Genomic DNA, 9,626 nt, shown 5'->3' on the forward strand with positions numbered 1-9,626 from the left:
AGGTTGACATCCATCACCACTATTTCTATCATATTCTCTAGTGATTCTTTAGCATCCATGTTGGCTGCCAAGATTTTCGCACTATGGGATTCCAACGCCACATCATCTCAGCATTGTGGTGGGGGCTTGTGCATTATAGTCACCCTTAGATGAGTCCCCTTTGGTGTGTTGGGAGGACTTAAGGTGAGCCATGGCATGTGTGTCATAGTGAGAGATTCTTGAGTTGAGGCTAAGAAGCGGTGTCGTCTTGGTCTGTCTCCCACAGACAGTATTTCTGTGCCTTGGTCGCTTCCGTCTGGGATTCGGTCTGTTCCTTTAGATTCCACCAGTCACAAGCACCCCAGTTATTTCCAATCTATCTCAGTTAAATGAAGTTCACCAAGAGGGGCTTAGACCAGTACCAGTATAAGATCGATGCATTTTGGTAGAGGCCCATTTATGTGGTGTCCGTGTTCCTGTCAGCGAGGCTGGATCCTCTGGGTTTGCGCCTGTTCCCAATATGTCCACCTCTTGGCAGCTCCAAACTCTACTAGCTATCATAGCACAGAGTTAAACAATGGCCAAGCAGGGGATGGGGTTTAGGTTGGGAACAGGGGGGAAAGAGACCTGTGGAAGCAAGAGTTAAGAACACAATAGCAAGATCATTCACCTCAATCTTCATGAACTTTGTTTTAATTATTTATGCTCTAATAACATGAGGGATCAAGAACTATTCAATAACGTGACCTTTTTATAATCATATACTCTGAACATTGAACTATCTCAAGTTAATCCTTAGAATGGCAATTACGTCACAACAAGAGTCAATGAGTACATTAGTTCCCAAAGAATTAACTGCTATAGGATTCATGAATGATACTGTAGAATAGGCAAACTGACTAAACTTGTTTTGTCTAGAAAGATCACACTCTGTTTGATCTAAGTTTCAAGATTCAATTGCCCAGAAATTATTGCGCACCTTATTGCCAGACTGCGCATCAAGACTCAAGTACCTAGAATGATCGCGCGCTCTGCCGTTCTGAACTGCAAGGGTTAATTGCCAAGAATGAATCGTGCACACTGTTGCCGATTTAACCATCAAGATTCAAATGCCTCTAAATGATCGCGCACTCTGCAGATCCGAACTACAAAAGTTAATTGCCAAGAATGAATCATGCACACTGTTGCCAATTCAACCATCTAGATTCAAATGCCTTGAAATGATGGCGCACTCTGCTGATCGGAACTGCAAGGGTTAATTGCCAAGAATGAATTGCGCACACTGTTGCCGATTCAACCATCAAGATTCAAATGCCTTGAAATGATCGTGCACTCTGCCGATCCGAACTGCAAGGGTTAATTGCCAAGAATGAATCGCGCACACTGTTGCCGATTCAACAATCAAGATTCAAATGCCTCAAAATGATCACGCACTCTGCCGATCCGAATTGCAAGGGATGATTGCCAAGAATGAATCGCGCACACTGTTGTCGATTCAACCATCAAGATTCAAATGCCTTGCGCACACTGTTGCCGATTCAATCATCAAGATTCAAAAGCCTTGAAATGATCGCGCACTCTGCCGATCTGAACTGCAAGGGTTAAGTGCCAAGAATAAATCAGGCACACTGTTAATCACAAAGCCAAAAACTCGAATGTTTCTAGAAACGGAGTCGGGGGCCTATCCCGACCTCCGCCTTACCGCCCTGCTTTCAGATCAGCAAGATAATGAAGACAGGGCCAGGAAATGTCCAAGTAGGCCTCCGGAACAGGAGCACAGGAAAATGCTGCTGCTCTGCACCGGGACCTCTGAATAGTGAGCACGTGGAGTTGGGCTGGGTTCCATAAATAGACCCAAGCCCCGCCAAAATGCCACACCCAGCCAGGCTGCAGGGAATGCTTGAAAATGAATAATACATTACAAACAGCATTAATGACATTTCAAGATAAATACCTGCAATGCAAAAAGTTAATATGCAATACCAACACATAACCCATGAATTATTACATTGTATAAGGTTTGTCATTTTGCATTATGTTGCCCGTAGAGAGCGCACTGTCCTGGCGTTGACAGTTCCACACCGGGAGCCAGCCTTCAGTATGTATGCTTCCCAGTCATAGGTGCTGGTTTGTGGGTTCCGCCATGTTTGTGTTAGCACCAGGGTCTGAGCGGGACCATCTCCCATCAATCACACACTTCTCTCAATTGTCTAGGCTATTTCTGCCGCCCGCACCCTCCAGCCTCGGATGTTCAGTCCTGTGATGCCACTCTCTATACTTGAAAATGTTTGCTGCCGGGTCGACTTGTTATCTGCTCCCGAGCACTGCAATGGTCCTCCGCTGAGGTCATTACGCTACTTCCAGCAGATCCATATGGGTAGAGGTTTATCAAGATAGGCCTAATGCCTTAGTAGTCTAGCGTTATTGCTTTTCTGTAAGGGCTCAGTGGTGGAGCTTCAGTTTTTTCAGCCACGAGCCAGCCTTCAGTGGATATGTGTCCCAGTCATGAGCAACAATTTTTAGGGTTTCGTCAGGTTTGTGTTAACACTGGGGCCTGGGCAGGGCTACCTCCTATTAATCATGCTGCACTCACTGTAATCCCGGTCACTTCTGCTGTCTGTACTCTCTGGTTCAATTACTCAGTTCAGTAATGCTGCTCTATATTTGCAGCGAGTGGTGATTACTTTCCTTTTCTTGCGGCAAGGCAACAGATCTCTGGCCTGCACCGGGTTACTCTGCCTTTTCGATTTATGGTGCACTGGGCACCCTCAGGGAGGAAGACCACAAGCCCACACTGAACGTCTGGGCCTGCCCCCTAGGTCATCAACTGTTATTGCAGGGCAGACTTACTGCCTAGTCCTCCGTGGCGGTCCACCGCCAAAATCCTTCAACAGCCCAGTCCACTTTCTCAGAGCCATGGCGGTTTCGCTGATCGGAGGGCCTTCTTTTCTCCTTCGTTCCCGCCGTGCCACCTTCTCACACTCTGGATCACGGCTGTCGCTCGGATCAAGCGAAGGCGCCCTTTGAAGCAACTCACAGGTCTTCTTGGTCCACAGTGTTTTGTAGCGTCTCCGTTTCCCGTGTGTGTACATCAGGGCCGGGTTCTGACGCAGCACGAGTTTACATTGCCATCTTGGATGTCGGGATGCAGTATCTCCGCCGTGCTCTGCTCAGTGTTTTTGTTGGCCCAACAGGGGTGTTCAGGTGCACATCGGCCCAGGGGAGGTCCGCAGGTCTTCCCCTGCACCTCAGGTCTGTTTCTATGTGTTTTTGGTCAGGATTACTGTACTCGCAGCCACGGCCTCCACCACGGAGATTTACAGCTTTGCGACCTCCTCCATGCTCCCCCAGGCCACCCCCCCAACTAATGCTGTTTTTGTTATGTTTTTTGTCCTCATAAAAGCCCGCTCTTCCCAGACTAGAGTCATCAACCTGAGCCCCATCGCAGAGGAGGAGGCACACGTATCTTCACCTCTCCCGGTCTTATCCACACCTATACGCTTATGAACCAGCGTATGATGTTATCCAGACCAGCCGAATACATCACTTGACATACGAGATTGGCCTACTAGAGTTAGGGCAAATAATCATTGGACCAAAGAGAGAAAAAACTTACACTGTTCAGCATTTTCCCAAATTTCCCAACAATCCTTCCTTTTTTCAGGGGGGCCAAGGGCATCCAAACGACAAAAATAATTAACAGAAGTCAGCCAATCAGAGACAGAAGGGGGGAAGAGGAGATCCATCGAAAACAAATTTGTCTCCTGGCTAGTAAAATCCACAAAAAACATCAGATCCCTCTGGGATTTAAGTAATTTAAGCCCCTCCGGAGCTACCCCGAAGATCACTAAACTGGGAGTTACCTCTATATCAGGATTTATCACATACTTAAAGATAGCACCTATGTTAGACCAAAAACCTCCCAGCCTGCAACATTCCCAAAACATATTAATATAATTTGCATAAGGCTCCCCACAACGTGGACAGCTTTTAACTGACTTCCCCAACCCTGATAGCCTCCGAGGGGACCAACAAGCTCTGTATAAGGTAAACAAATGATTTTTCTTTAGGGGGGCTGGCCTAACAACCGACCAAAGCGTAGAGCATGATGTTTCCCATATCTTGGCCAAATCCAAAGAAGGGAAAACCTCACTTCATCTCCTCTCCACTAAGGTAGGACTTACGTCAGAGGCTTCCCTTAATGACTGATGCCAAACCGTAATTTCCTTAAGAACCGAGACCTGAATTAATTTCTCTTCCCAGGCATTCCCCATAACCCCCTGATCCTTAAGATTTGCTGCCCAACTGACTAGTTGTAGATACATAAATTTCAAGGACCTATGTTCAGTTATTCCCTTAAACTTCTCCCAAACCACCATGTTTGAATCCTCCAACAACAACTGTCCCCAGCAACCCACCCCCCTTAACGGAAGTGCTAATTTATCCAAAAGACATTCTGGGGTGCCGGGGGAATCCCACACCAGAGCCAAGGAACTATAGTTTTTAACACCTAATGCTTGTCTAACCCACCACCACACCCTGGCAGCGTCACTAAGGATCTTCAACCGGATCTTTTTAAAATATTTAGGGTGGCCAAACTTATATAACAAGTACCTGCCAGCCTCCAATAGCTCCTGAGTCATTCCCGACCAAAAGACGGTATATTCCGATCTATCATGTAGCAAAATCTGGACATTCTTCAAATGGAAGGCTAAATAATACTTATAGAAGTGTGTGGCTGCAATACCACCTTTCCCCTTTGTCCTACATAGTTTCTGCCAGGCGATCCTAACCCCCTTGGAAGCCCACACAAATGAAATTAAATCTCCCTGTAGTTTTTTAAACCAACTTTTCATAACTTCCAACAGAATTGCGTTAAACACAAAGGTAAACTTTGGGAGGATAATCATTTTAAGAATATTTACCCTCCCAAGAAAAGATAATGGGAGGCCCGCCCATATTCTAAGCCATCTGCGAGTCTCTGTATACACTAAATCAAAATTTATCTTGGCTATTTCATATAGGTTGGTGGTAACTCGTATCCCTAAATATCTGATTTGTTGTTTAACCAAGGGACTATCGAACATGGTATTCCAACACATAATTTCTGTTTTATCCGAGTTTACCAAATAGCCTGGCACTTTGCCAAAATCCATTAAACATTGTATAATTCTAGAAAAGACCCCTGTCAATTCACCTGTATAAATCATTAAGTCGTCTGCATATAACGCAACCTTTTTCATCAAACCTTGACATTGAAACGGGGGGATCTGACTGTCAGCCCTAATTTTTGCGGCTAATGGTTTAATGTACAAATCAAAAAGAAGAGGGGACAGTGAGCAACCCTGGCGTGTTCCTCTTCCGATTTTAAATTTTTGGGACATTCTATCATTAACCAGGATGCTAGCAACCGGGGCTCTGTAAATAGCCTGAACTGCACTGATAAGTCTCGAACCCAAATTTACACTTTTCCATGACATTCAACAGAAAAAATGTTTTACCCTATCAAATGCTTTAGCAGCATCAAAAGTTAGAACCGTCAGAGGAATTCTGCTTGAACCAGCCAAATCTATTGCGCCAAGCAAGTCATGAGTCAGTTTGTGCAGTTGTCGTCCCTTAATAAAGCCTTTTTGATCTTCGTGGATCAACTTCCTCATTAGCCCTTGGAGTCTCTGAGACAGAACATATGTATCCAATTTATAATCTGAGTTCAACAAGGAAATTGGTCTATATGAACTACACGATGCCGGGCTTTAAAATAAGACTTATCACCGCATCATTCCAGGAAGTAGGCATGTCTATGCCTTCCTGTAAAAGAAGATTAAACAACTCTACCAAGATAGGGGCGACCTCATCACAAAGTGCACAGTATAGCTCATTAGGGAGCCCATCCGGGCCAGAGGCCTTCCCTTTTTTCAAGACTTGAATTGCTGCCCTGACCTTTCCAATATCTATGCTCCTAGACAACTGTAGGCATTCAACATCCGTCAACTGAGGGAGATACACCCCCTCTAAGTAACCCTTAACCAGTGATTCCGAACAGGGCAGGTCTTCAGTGTAGAGGTCCTGAAAGAAAGTCACGAAAGCCTCTTCTGTTCCAACAGAATCTGTACATAATATACCTGTTGCCTCTGATTTAATGGGCATGATATGATTTTTAGAGAAATCTGTCTTGGTTTTCCAGGCTAAAAGCTTACCACATCCTTCCCCATGTTCATAATGAGCAAACCGGCTGCTATCCCAGCTCTTTCTACTTTTCCCCTCCAGAATCAAAGCTAAATCTGTTTTAGCTGAGTCTAATTGGGCATCCTATAAATCTGACTGATTTCTCTTGCCTATATAATTGAAAAGAACTTCCTGCAGGGATGCCACCCGAGATTCAAGTTGCTCTAGCTGATTCTTTTCTTCTCTATATTTGAAAGTAGCTAAACTCACCAACCTCCCTCTAATAAATAATTTGTATGCATCCCACAAAGTCTGCAAGGTAGTGGAACCATAAATAAATAAAAAAAATTATTTTGTATCTTTCCTCAATCCCTCAACTATCGTCTGGTCCAAAAAAAGAGTCAGATTAACTGTACATCTGTAGGGTAAGAGTTGAATTTGGAAGGAAATATGCATTCTCACTGCTGCATGGTCCGACAAATGGGGCATGCTCAACAAACCTCACCGAGTCCCTCAGTGTGTTCTGCACAACAAAAAGATCTATCCTCGATCGGTGGCCGTACTTTTTATTGTTAAATGTAAATTTAGGGCCCTCCCTACCTTTCTGGAGCCAAATATCAATCGAGCTCAAGTCCAACATCGCTTGTTTTACCCACATACGAGTTTTAGGGAGGTTGACCGTCAACCTTGACGTTGACTTATCCAACTGGGGGTCTAATAAGATATTGAAATCCCCGCCCATAATGAACGGATATTTTGCATCCAGCAAATGGTTATACAGTTCTTGAAAAGGGATAGGATCATCCATATTAGGCCTGTAATAACCTACTACTGTGAACCACGTACCTTTCAATTCTACCTCCATAATCAGCCACCCGCCCTTAGAATCTCTTATGATCTTCGCAGCTTTTGCCTTTGAAGATTTCTTTATAACAATTGCCACACATTTCACTGTATAAGGTTGATTTGTGCTTGAACTCAAACCAACCCGTCCCAAATGTTTAATACTTTCCTCCCACTCACTTTGCGTTAGGTGTGTCTCTTGTAAAATAATCATTTGAGCATCCGCCCCCTTCAAGTATTCAAAAAAAATTCTCCTCCTCCCTTTAACCCTTAGACCGTTAACATTCCATGAAACAAACTTCAAGCAACCACCCTCCTTATTAACCATTGTCCAAAAAAAGAAAAAAACGAGATCAGGATACAAATAAACCTAAACCCGTAACTACCCCGTCCATAACATTCTTGAGTACCTTCACACATTTAATATTTACCCACACCACCCCAACCCTCCTACCCCCCAAATAATGAAAAAAGGAACCCCTCAACCAACCAACCACAAACCCACCCTCCACATACCCTCCCAGGGGAACCCTCCCAACTCCTTTAACGGGGTGAATATTACAACCCATACGAGCTCAGTATGATTCTGGTCGGCTAATTTTCCAAAAAAACGAAGTTGCACGGTTATGGTGGCTTTTTCATCTTCTCAGAGACTGCACCTCGGGGGATCCTTAATATTGTACATTTTATTGTTCCACATAATTTTTAGAAAAGCTGGAAATCTCATCTGCACTGTGGCACCCAGAGATCTGAGTGCTTGCATGAATTTTCCCAGCTCCCACTGCCTGTCCAGAGTCACTTTGGAGACATTTGACCGTATCCAAAAGGACCATTCTCCCATTGTAAAGCTGCCTACCTTGAGAGACTCAGACAGAATCTTCTCCTTAATGGAATATGTACCAAAATTGATAGGGATCTTCCTTGGGGACCTTCTATCAGGCTTCCTTCTAAAAGGGTCTCGATAAACTCTCTGTATATCCTCCTCCAAGTTTATATGTGCCATTGACGGAAGAAACCTCCTAAGCAAACTTATCACATAGCCCCTGATATCCTCGCCCTCCGCACCTTCAGGAACATTCAGCACTCTGATGTTGTTCCTCTGCAGATTTTTCTCTAATGATTCCAACTTTTCTTGGAACACTTTTTCCTTACAAACCAATTGCCCAATACCCTGAGAGTTGGCAGACACCCGTATCTCCTGCTCCACAACCACAGTCTCAATCCTACTAATTCTCTCAGATAATACATTCAATTTAGTTTCCAAGGCTGCGCAGGACTCCCTGATTTTCTCCTGGTTATGCCCTGAAACTTCAAACTTTCCCGTAATCTTGTTTGTTAATGATACCAAGAGGTTTTGAAGGACCGCATCCTGTGATTGTGGTGCTGGCTCTGTCTGTAATGTTACAACTGACTGAGGGGTAGGGGCGTCTGCAGGTTTAACTGAAACGGCCACTACATTACTGCCGTTTCTGTTTCCCCCCCATCTCCGGAGGTGGGGCGAGAGTAAGAGTTTGGGTTTGGGAGGGCAGCATGTCTGCCCCTCCCAAGAGGTTCCTTTAAAAAGGTGCTAAGGGGGAGGTTATCCTACCACCCTCTAACAACTTGGCTTGAGCCCGAGTAGCCTTACTAAGAATGGGGTTAAAGCCTGATTTTATATTCTGCTTTTTCTGAGGTTTAATCCCTGGCTGCCTTTTTACTAAGTTGTCCCCTTTTTTTCCATTTACTGGCTGCTTTCCATAACCCTTCCTGCTGCTCCTACTGACCCCCCCCCCCCCCTCGTGAGGGGACCTGAGTACGATCCTGAAAGGGCCTCCCCCCCCCCCCTTGTTATGTTGCTGCTGAGGTAATACCAATGGAGGGCTTCTAGGAGTTGCCCGAGCCCTTTGCTTGACCGGCGTCATGCACCCCCAGGTTTTACCGTGGATTAGATGAAGTAGCCGTAATGTAGCAAAATGAAGTCAAAGTAGAGCCATCAAGAAAACCATCAAGAGGGAAAAAAAAGAAGTAAAACTATATCCACTTGTTGCTCACAGTCACAGGTTACTCTGAAAGTTTGCCCTCTTTTTTTTATGTTCCTTCTCCTCTTCTCCCTCAATTTTTCCTCCAAAAAACAAAGCTGAGGGAAGGAAATGCCTTCCGAGAATCAAAGAAACGCACTCAAAACTCCCGAAACAGCGTCTCCTTCAGCCTGTTATGTTGATATGTTGAGATAGAAGGTGCTTACCAATACGAAAAGCAATTATTGCGCTGATAAGCAACGCTAATGGCGGCCGTAAATCATGCACAGCATACTCAGTGTCTCGTCCGGCTCGTGACTGCCGGCGCCCCTGCTGCACGGCCCGTTTATTTCCCCTTCCGGCCTCCGGGACCAAACCAAAAGTCCCCTGAATGACAGGGGGATACAAACTGTTGTAATGAACACGCACGTAGGCTAAAGGACACCCCTGCCAGCCCGGCTGACTTGGGGAGTCCCAAACATAACATTCCTCCTCAACTAACATTAAATTAAACTAACAGTGAACCAAAACCCACGAACTCAAATACAATGCCATGCGGTTCAAAATCCCTGTCCTCACAGCTGCCTGGCCAAACAGCATGCCTTTGCGCCCCACACATTTTCAATCATCTGCTTCTCCTTG

The sequence above is a fragment of the Pleurodeles waltl genome, chromosome 12, assembly GCF_031143425.1.
Source record: "Pleurodeles waltl isolate 20211129_DDA chromosome 12, aPleWal1.hap1.20221129, whole genome shotgun sequence".
In the NCBI taxonomy this organism is placed as follows: domain Eukaryota; kingdom Metazoa; phylum Chordata; class Amphibia; order Caudata; family Salamandridae; genus Pleurodeles; species Pleurodeles waltl.